The 7,393-nt window shown below is 46.9% G+C and overlaps 1 protein-coding gene across 1 annotated transcript in view; it reads right to left on the reverse strand.

The window, feature by feature from the left end:
* The window catches only part of TTPAL (alpha tocopherol transfer protein like), a 38,474-nt gene extending 35,438 nt beyond the window's left edge, over window positions 1–3,036 (reverse strand). Inside the window, exon 1 of the mRNA XM_055300839.1 lies at window positions 2,961–3,036. The gene's annotated coding sequence lies outside the window, so the exon portion shown is untranslated. The remainder of the gene's footprint in view (window positions 1–2,960) is intronic.
* Between the last annotated feature and the right edge of the window lie 4,357 nt (window positions 3,037–7,393).

Genomic DNA, 7,393 nt, shown 5'->3' on the forward strand with positions numbered 1-7,393 from the left:
CCTACCCTCAAGGACTCAAGTCTGGCGAGGGACTCAGACTCAGCTCCCCAGGTTCTCTCCCCACAGTACAGGGGGTAGCTTGAGGACAAAGTCTGGGTCTCTTAATCTCTGCCATTTAGAGCAAGCCAACAGCAGGCCTGTAAAAGAATAGATAGATCACAGGGCAGAGAGGGCTGCAGGTGTCCAGAACCCCCAGCCTTGAACTTTCCAGCTCCAAACTGGGAGAGGTTGGCAACTCAAAGGTGTAAATCAGGGTTTCTCAACTCGGCACCATTAATATTTGGGGCCAAACAATTCTCTCTCTTTTTTTTTTAATTTTTTTTTTAATTTATTTACGATAGTCACAGAGAGACAGAGAGAGAGAGAGGGAGAGAGGCAGAGACACAGGCAGAGGGAGAAGCAGTTTCCATGCACCGGGAGCCCGACGTGGGACTCGATCCTGGGTCGACGTGGGACTCGATCCTGGGTCGACGTGGGACTCGATCCTGGGTCGACGTGGGACTCGATCCTGGGTCGACGTGGGACTCGATCCTGGGTCTCCAGGATCGCGCCCTGGGCCAAAGGCAGGCGCTAAACTGCTGCGCCACCCAGGGATCCCCAAACAATTCTCTCTTGGAGGAGGGGCCATCCTGTGCGCCAGAGGATGTTTAGCAGCATCCCTGGTCTCCACCCACTAGATGCCAAGAGTAGCACTCCCACCCTAGCAACGACAGCCAAAAATGCCTCCAGACATTGCCAACTGTTCCAACTGAGGGGCAAAATTATTCCAGGTAGAGAATCACTGGCTTAACTGAAGCAAATTTTGAAGGAAGTATTTACAGAGGCGTGGGGCTAAGGAAAGCTTTAAGGGATATGGAGGCGGCCAGGGACTAGAAACAGCAGGAAGCTGTTATCACCCCAAGGCTTGAAGGGGCAAGAAAGGAAACAGGACTCCAGGGAGAACTGGAACCGTGGAAACAAGGCCAAGACAGGAGTGGAGGTCTTGGAGAAATGTAGCACCCGTGAAGATGAAGGCAGAGCAGGAAGGAGATGGATGGCATTAACACCCCGACTGCTTTCTCATCCTGCCTTTTTTTTTTTTAAGATTTTATTTATTTATTTGACAGACAGAGAGAGAGAACATACAGGGGTAGCTGCAGAGGAAGAGGGAGAAGCAGAGGACCTAGTGAAGAAGGAGGTGAAGCCCCGATGCGGGGCTCCATCCCAGGACCCTGGGATCATGACTGAGCCACCCAGGGGCCTGTCCTTTTAATCTACCACCGACTCCTCCCTCTGCTGGGATCCAGTGAGAAGTCAGGAGATGTGGGGTGCTTCCCGGGGCACAGAGGGGGGCAGATGAGGACATGCAGAGGTGATGGACAAAAGAAAGATAGCCATCGCAGGGAGCTGGCCGCAGGCCCCTGATGCTGGGCATCCGAGCTCAGTCTTGCAACTTGTGCAGTTTTCTGGGTGGAGCAGACCAGGAGAGGGCATTTCAACCAGAGGGAACAGCATGTACAAAAAGCCATGGAGTTACAAAAGAGCCTGGCTCGCTTAATTGTTTATTTAATTATGATTGTTTGTTTGATTGATTGACTTTGATCTATCAGCACTGGGTGAAAATAAAACATTTGAACAGTACAAAAGGGCATAAAATGAAAAGTAGGTTTTCCCCCCACCCCTGACCTCAGCTATCCAGCTTCCCTCCCCAGAGGCCACCTTTCTCTCCAGTATTTTAGCGCTTTCTAGAAAGAGTCAAGGCAGGTGCTAGCTGGGAAATGTATAGGATGTGTGTCACTTAAGCTCCTAATTCGACTTAATTTCACTGATGCTTGTGGACTTCCTACTGTGTGCAGAGAAATGGACTGGGAGTTCTGGCTATGGACTCTAGCTCAACCCTTCACTAAGTACTGTGTGGTTTCCCATTTCTTCCTCCTCCAAGCAAGAAGTGAGTCTCCGCGGGTCTTGCCAGCCCTGTGGGCTTTGCCCACAGTTGTGTTGTTCACCTGATGATTTATGGATCCAACTGAATTAAAGTTGAACCACTGGCAAGATGCACATTGTAACACAGGAGCACACATACCCTTGGGTCTGGTTCCAGAGACCACATGTTCTTGTTCTGAGGACACAAGTGAGGTTTCTGTCTCCAAAACCCTACTCTAGTTGGAGTAAACAGAACAGTTGCCTAAGAGCGGAATACTAGAGTACGGCCTCCAGGATGGGCTGGGTTGGAAGAAAGCTAAGTGGTACTTGACCTGGCTTAGACCTGCCCAGGAAACACCAGATCCCACTTGGCCACCTCCAGCTGGTGTCTGCAGCCCTTGTGGGGAGTTTAGGACCAGAAGGAGGGGCTGGGAGGGCCAGCAGGCTACAGACATGAGGAGTCCCACAGCCAACTGGCCCACCTGCCAGTGCCTGGGAGCAAATAACCAAATCTGGGAGCCATATGCTGAGCCAGAAGCCCAGAAGCCAGAACAACCAGGTCACTAGGAGCAGATGAAAATAGGCCTCTTCCTTACCTCCGTTCTTCCATTTTTATCTCTCTTATTCTCTCAAGAAGTACTTCTTTCCTGGCAATGTCTGCAAATCAAGCACTTAGCTCAAACATGCCTACCATGGACCAAATGCCTGCTTCGTGCGTGTGCTGACCACACACCAGCTCTCACTCCCCTGGCTGCTCTGCAAGGAAGGTGTAGATGATCCCCACTTTGCAAACAGGGAAAACAGGCTCAAAAGGGGGGTATGCAGGGCAGTGTGAAGTCAGGGACTGTAAGTGTACAGTGATATCAACAGGCATTTTATGACAAAGAATTATGGAGTGTTGAGCACAGAATCCAAGAATCAGAGAATCATGAAGTCCGGAAGTCCCAGACTCACAGGTTACCAGTAAAATCCACACACCCCCATCCTTTCACCACACCACGGATAAAACAGCTCTCTCTGGCCCATCTCCCATCTGCTTAGGCCTCTTCTTCTCTCACCTGGGGTCTTGTTTCAGCCTTCTCTCTGGTCTCTCCTGTTTCCAAACTTGCATGCAGCAGCTGAGGTAACTTTCCAAACTGAAGGTACACTATGCCACTCTTCCCCTTAAAACCCTCCACTGGCTCCCCTTTTGCCCTCAGGATAAAGTTCAAACTCCTTGACATGGTTTACTAGGTCCTCTGTCACCTGGCCATAGACTCTTGCTACTCTTCTGTTCTCCAGCACTGCTTCACCAACTCTACACAAACTCACAGCGACCTCATCTTACCAGATATCCACTCTCTTTCCCACTTCCTAACCCCTGGACCTTTGCACGTGCTGTTCCCTCCACTTGGACCTCAGTGTGCATTAGCGCCCTCTTCTCTGGTTGGACTCCTCCCTCTCCCTTCCTGTCTCCTCTGGGAAGCCATGTCTACTCACACCCTTCTGAAGGAGGTTGCCTCCTTCTCCACTTCCACCTCCCACCCCCAGTACCCACATGACTACTCACTATGTATCACATATGCCCATGGGTTTACCTGTGTGAGCTAAGAGGGCAAGACAAGGGGTCATCTTTTCTCTACTGAACTCCTAGCTTCTGGCATTGTGCCTACAGAGAACAGTTGCTGAACAAAGATATGTACTGTTAAGTAAATCATAATATGTTAGAATCACCAAGTCACAAAATTTGAGAATCATGGATTTGGTAAACAAAAACCTAAAATCTCAGAATTGTATAAACAGCAATTTAGAAAGTATTAGAAACACAAACAGAGAATCCCCAAAACAGAATCTCAAGGTTGAAAGAATTCTTGTATAGATAACTTGTCCAAGGACTGTTAGTGGATTAGGAAAGTCTCAGTTATGCTCTTCTATGTATTTAATTTATATTTTTACATATATTTATATAATATTATATTCATGTATTTCAAATATTAATTTTTATAATGTATCCTTCTATAATATGTATTAAGCACCAAACTTATTTATTAGCCAATATTTATTAAACACATACTATATACAGATAGTGCTGGTGACTGTATTTTATTTATGGCTACATAACAACTCATCATGATTTATTTATTTATTTATTTATTTATTTATTTATTTATTTATTTTTAAATATTTTATTTATTTATTTATTTGAGAGAGAGAGAGAGAGAGTGCATGTGCATGAGTGTGGTAGGGGCAGAGGGAGAAGCAGACTCCTTTGAGCAGGGATCCCAATGTGGGGCTCTATCCCAGGACCCTAGGATTATGACTTGAGCCAAAGTCAGATGTTTAACCAACTGAGCCACCCAGGTACCCCTAAATCATCATGATTTAAAGAAATAAAAAATGTGTTATCTCACAGTTTTTGTGTGGTAGGACTTCAGGAGTGGCGAGCTGGAAAGTCTGGCACTCTAAAGTATCTCACACTGTGTGCCAGGGCCATGGTCACCTGAAGGCTTGACTGTGGCTGGAAGGTCCACTGCCAAGATGGCTCATCCACATGGCTGGCCATTGATAGGAGGCCTCAGCCCCTCTGCACGTGGACTTCACCACAAACCTGCTTGACGTCCTTACAGCAAGGCTGCTGGCTTCGTCAGAGCAAGTGATCCAGGATGGCCAAATGGAAAATCTCAATGCTTTTTCTAACTTGGGCTTAAAAGTCACACTCCTTCATTTCCACAGTATCCTGAGGATTATACAGGGCAGTTCTAGTCAGTTTGGGAGAGGAGCTCACAATCTGTGAATACCAGGAAGTGGGGTTCATTGGGGGCCATCATGGAGTCATGTTGAATAAGACTGACAAAGTCCCGCTCTTAGAGTTAACAGTCTAGGGGGAAGGGTGGAGGAAGACAATAAATCAATATACAAATAAATAGATACTTTCAGATCATTGTAAGCACAATGAAGGAAATCACCAAGAAAATAAATTAAAATAGGGGTCAGCAAATGACGGTCATTGGCCGAATCTGGCCTGCTGCCTGCTTTTGTAATAAAGTTTCATTGGAACTCAGTCACGCCCATTCACTCATGTATTGTTTATGGCTTTCACTATGCAACAAAGATTTAGGCAGCTGCACCAGGGACCATATAGCCTGCAAAGCCTCATATGTTTTGCTAGGTTGGTCAGGGAAGGCCTTTTCAAGAGGTGACATTTGAGCAGAGACCTGAAATGGTTAGAAGGAAGCAGCCATGGGAAGAGCTGGGGAAAGAGTGAATGCTCCAGAAAAAAGGGACATCAGGGTAGAGGAGAACAGGTTTGGTGTATTGAAGAACAAGGAGGAGGTCAAGGGGGCTGCAATGGAGTGACTGAGGGACAGAGTAGTAGGAGATGATTTTGGAGAAGTGGTCAGAGCCATGGCCCATAGGGTCTGGGGGCCCCAGTAAAGGGTTTGAATCTTGCTCTAGGGATGGTGGGAAGCCATTGGAAGGAGAGGTAGGATCTGGCAAGGATGGGAGATATGCCTGGTGTAGTTTGGTCCCATCCTCCGAGCAAGACAAAGCTTCTGCTGCCCCTCTAAGCTCAGCTGTCCTAGAACTTGTTGGTATTTTTTCTTTTTTATATGATTTTTTATTTATTTATTCATGAGAGATACACACACACACACACAGAGAGAGAGAGGCAGAGACACAGGCAGAGGAAGAAGCAGACTCCATGCAGGGAGCCCGATGTGGGACTTGATCCCAGGACTCCAGGATCACACCCTGGGCCAAAGGCAGGCTCTAAACCGCTGAGCCACCCAGACGTCCCAAACTTGTTGGTATTAAGGAGACCCAGGTAATGACATTTTGCATTATTTTGCTTTGTGTTCAGGACTCAGCAATCCTTCTTGTTTTAATGTCCTTTCTTTTGACTCACTTTGGATCCCTTGCTCTCCCATTTCTGCCTGTCTCTTCTGGACCTAGGAAATCTGTGAAGTTGGAAAGAACACTGGATTTTGAGCCCCGGATTCCAGACTCTTTCCTGACACAGTCTATGTGCGATCTTGAAAGAGCATGTAACCTCTCTGGGCCTTAGTTTCCTCATCTGTAAAATGAGGTGAGACTGCAGTCTGCTTAGCACAAGACCAGGTGATTAGAAGTGGGGTTGTATTAGGCATGTGTGCCACAGTTATAGGGAAAGCCCTAAGGTTGGGGTCCTGGGCTTGGCCACACTGGGGTTGCTGACTTGGGTGATGGGTCACAGGGGTGGTTGGTCCGCAGGGTGGAAGGCTCCCTGCAAACTGTCTCCTGCTTGAATGTTGAACAACAGGGCAGCTTGCTGCCTCCCAGAGACCCTGTGGGATGGTAGGCTGGAGTTGTTTGGCTGGGGGCAAGGGCTTTGAGGGAGAAGGGGAAGTCAATGTCCATGTCCAAGACAGCATTGGGTATCAGAAAGAGCACACAATCTGTTGTCAGAGAGAATCCTGGCCACACCACCTGTTTGACCTGTGCCCTGTGTTCTCAGTTTTCTCATCTATGAAATGAGTATAATCTAACCTAAGATGCTTCAGTTGTAGGAGGCGCTAGCATTTGGTACCATTAAGAAAGGAAGCACATTGGGACGCCAGGGTGGCTCAGCGGTTGAGCATCCACCTTTGGCCCAGGGCATGATCCTGGAGTCCCGGGATCAAGTCCCATGTCAGGCTCCCTGCATGGAGCCTGCTTCTCCCTCTGCCTGTGTCTCTGCCTCTCTCTCTGTCTCTCATGAATAAATAAAATCTTAAAAAAAAAAAAAAAGAAAGGAAGGAAGCTCACTGACAAATTATGGCATAATACTTTCTTGTGATTTAGAATTTTTGTTTTATATTTAGTAGAGAGCTCAGAGACTTAGTGTTTTCATTTTTTTAATTTTTAAAAAGAATTTATTTATTTATTTATTTATTTATTTATTTATTTATTTATTTATTTGGCAGAGAGAGAGAGAGAGCACGCGCAAGCAGGGGAATACCAGAGGGAGAAGGAGAAGCAGGCTCCCTGCTGAGCAGGGATGCAGGATGCAGGGCTCAATCCTAGGACTTCGGGATCATGACCTCAGTCAGAGGCAGACACTTAACCAACTGAGCCACCCAGTCACCCCTAGACAGTGTTTTTAAAATCACATGTCACCCTTGTGCATAAATACAAAGGAAAAATATAAGTGACATAAATTAGGGAACTCTGAAAACTTCCTCATAGTCAGCATGCAGCTCATCTAGATAACTCGGAATCTTCCTTGTCCCTGTTTTTCACACAGTGCTGTCCTCCGTACCATGGGAAGCTCGGCTCACACAGCCTTTCTTGAAAGAATGCTCCACTGTATGGTCTCCAGGATTTTCTTCCAACTGCTTGCTCCTCTTCTGCAAGTTTGATGCTGGTGCTTTCTTTGCTCTCATCAGAAGTTGTTAACAGGTTTTCAGAAAACAACCAGGACATGGGTCCTTCCCTCAATGATCCCTAAATCGTTTGGGATGAAATACACAGGGTGTAAAGTTGTCCAGTCCGG

The sequence above is a fragment of the Nyctereutes procyonoides genome, unplaced genomic scaffold (assembly GCF_905146905.1).
Source record: "Nyctereutes procyonoides isolate TBG_1078 unplaced genomic scaffold, NYPRO_anot_genome, whole genome shotgun sequence".
NCBI lineage: Eukaryota > Metazoa > Chordata > Mammalia > Carnivora > Canidae > Nyctereutes > Nyctereutes procyonoides.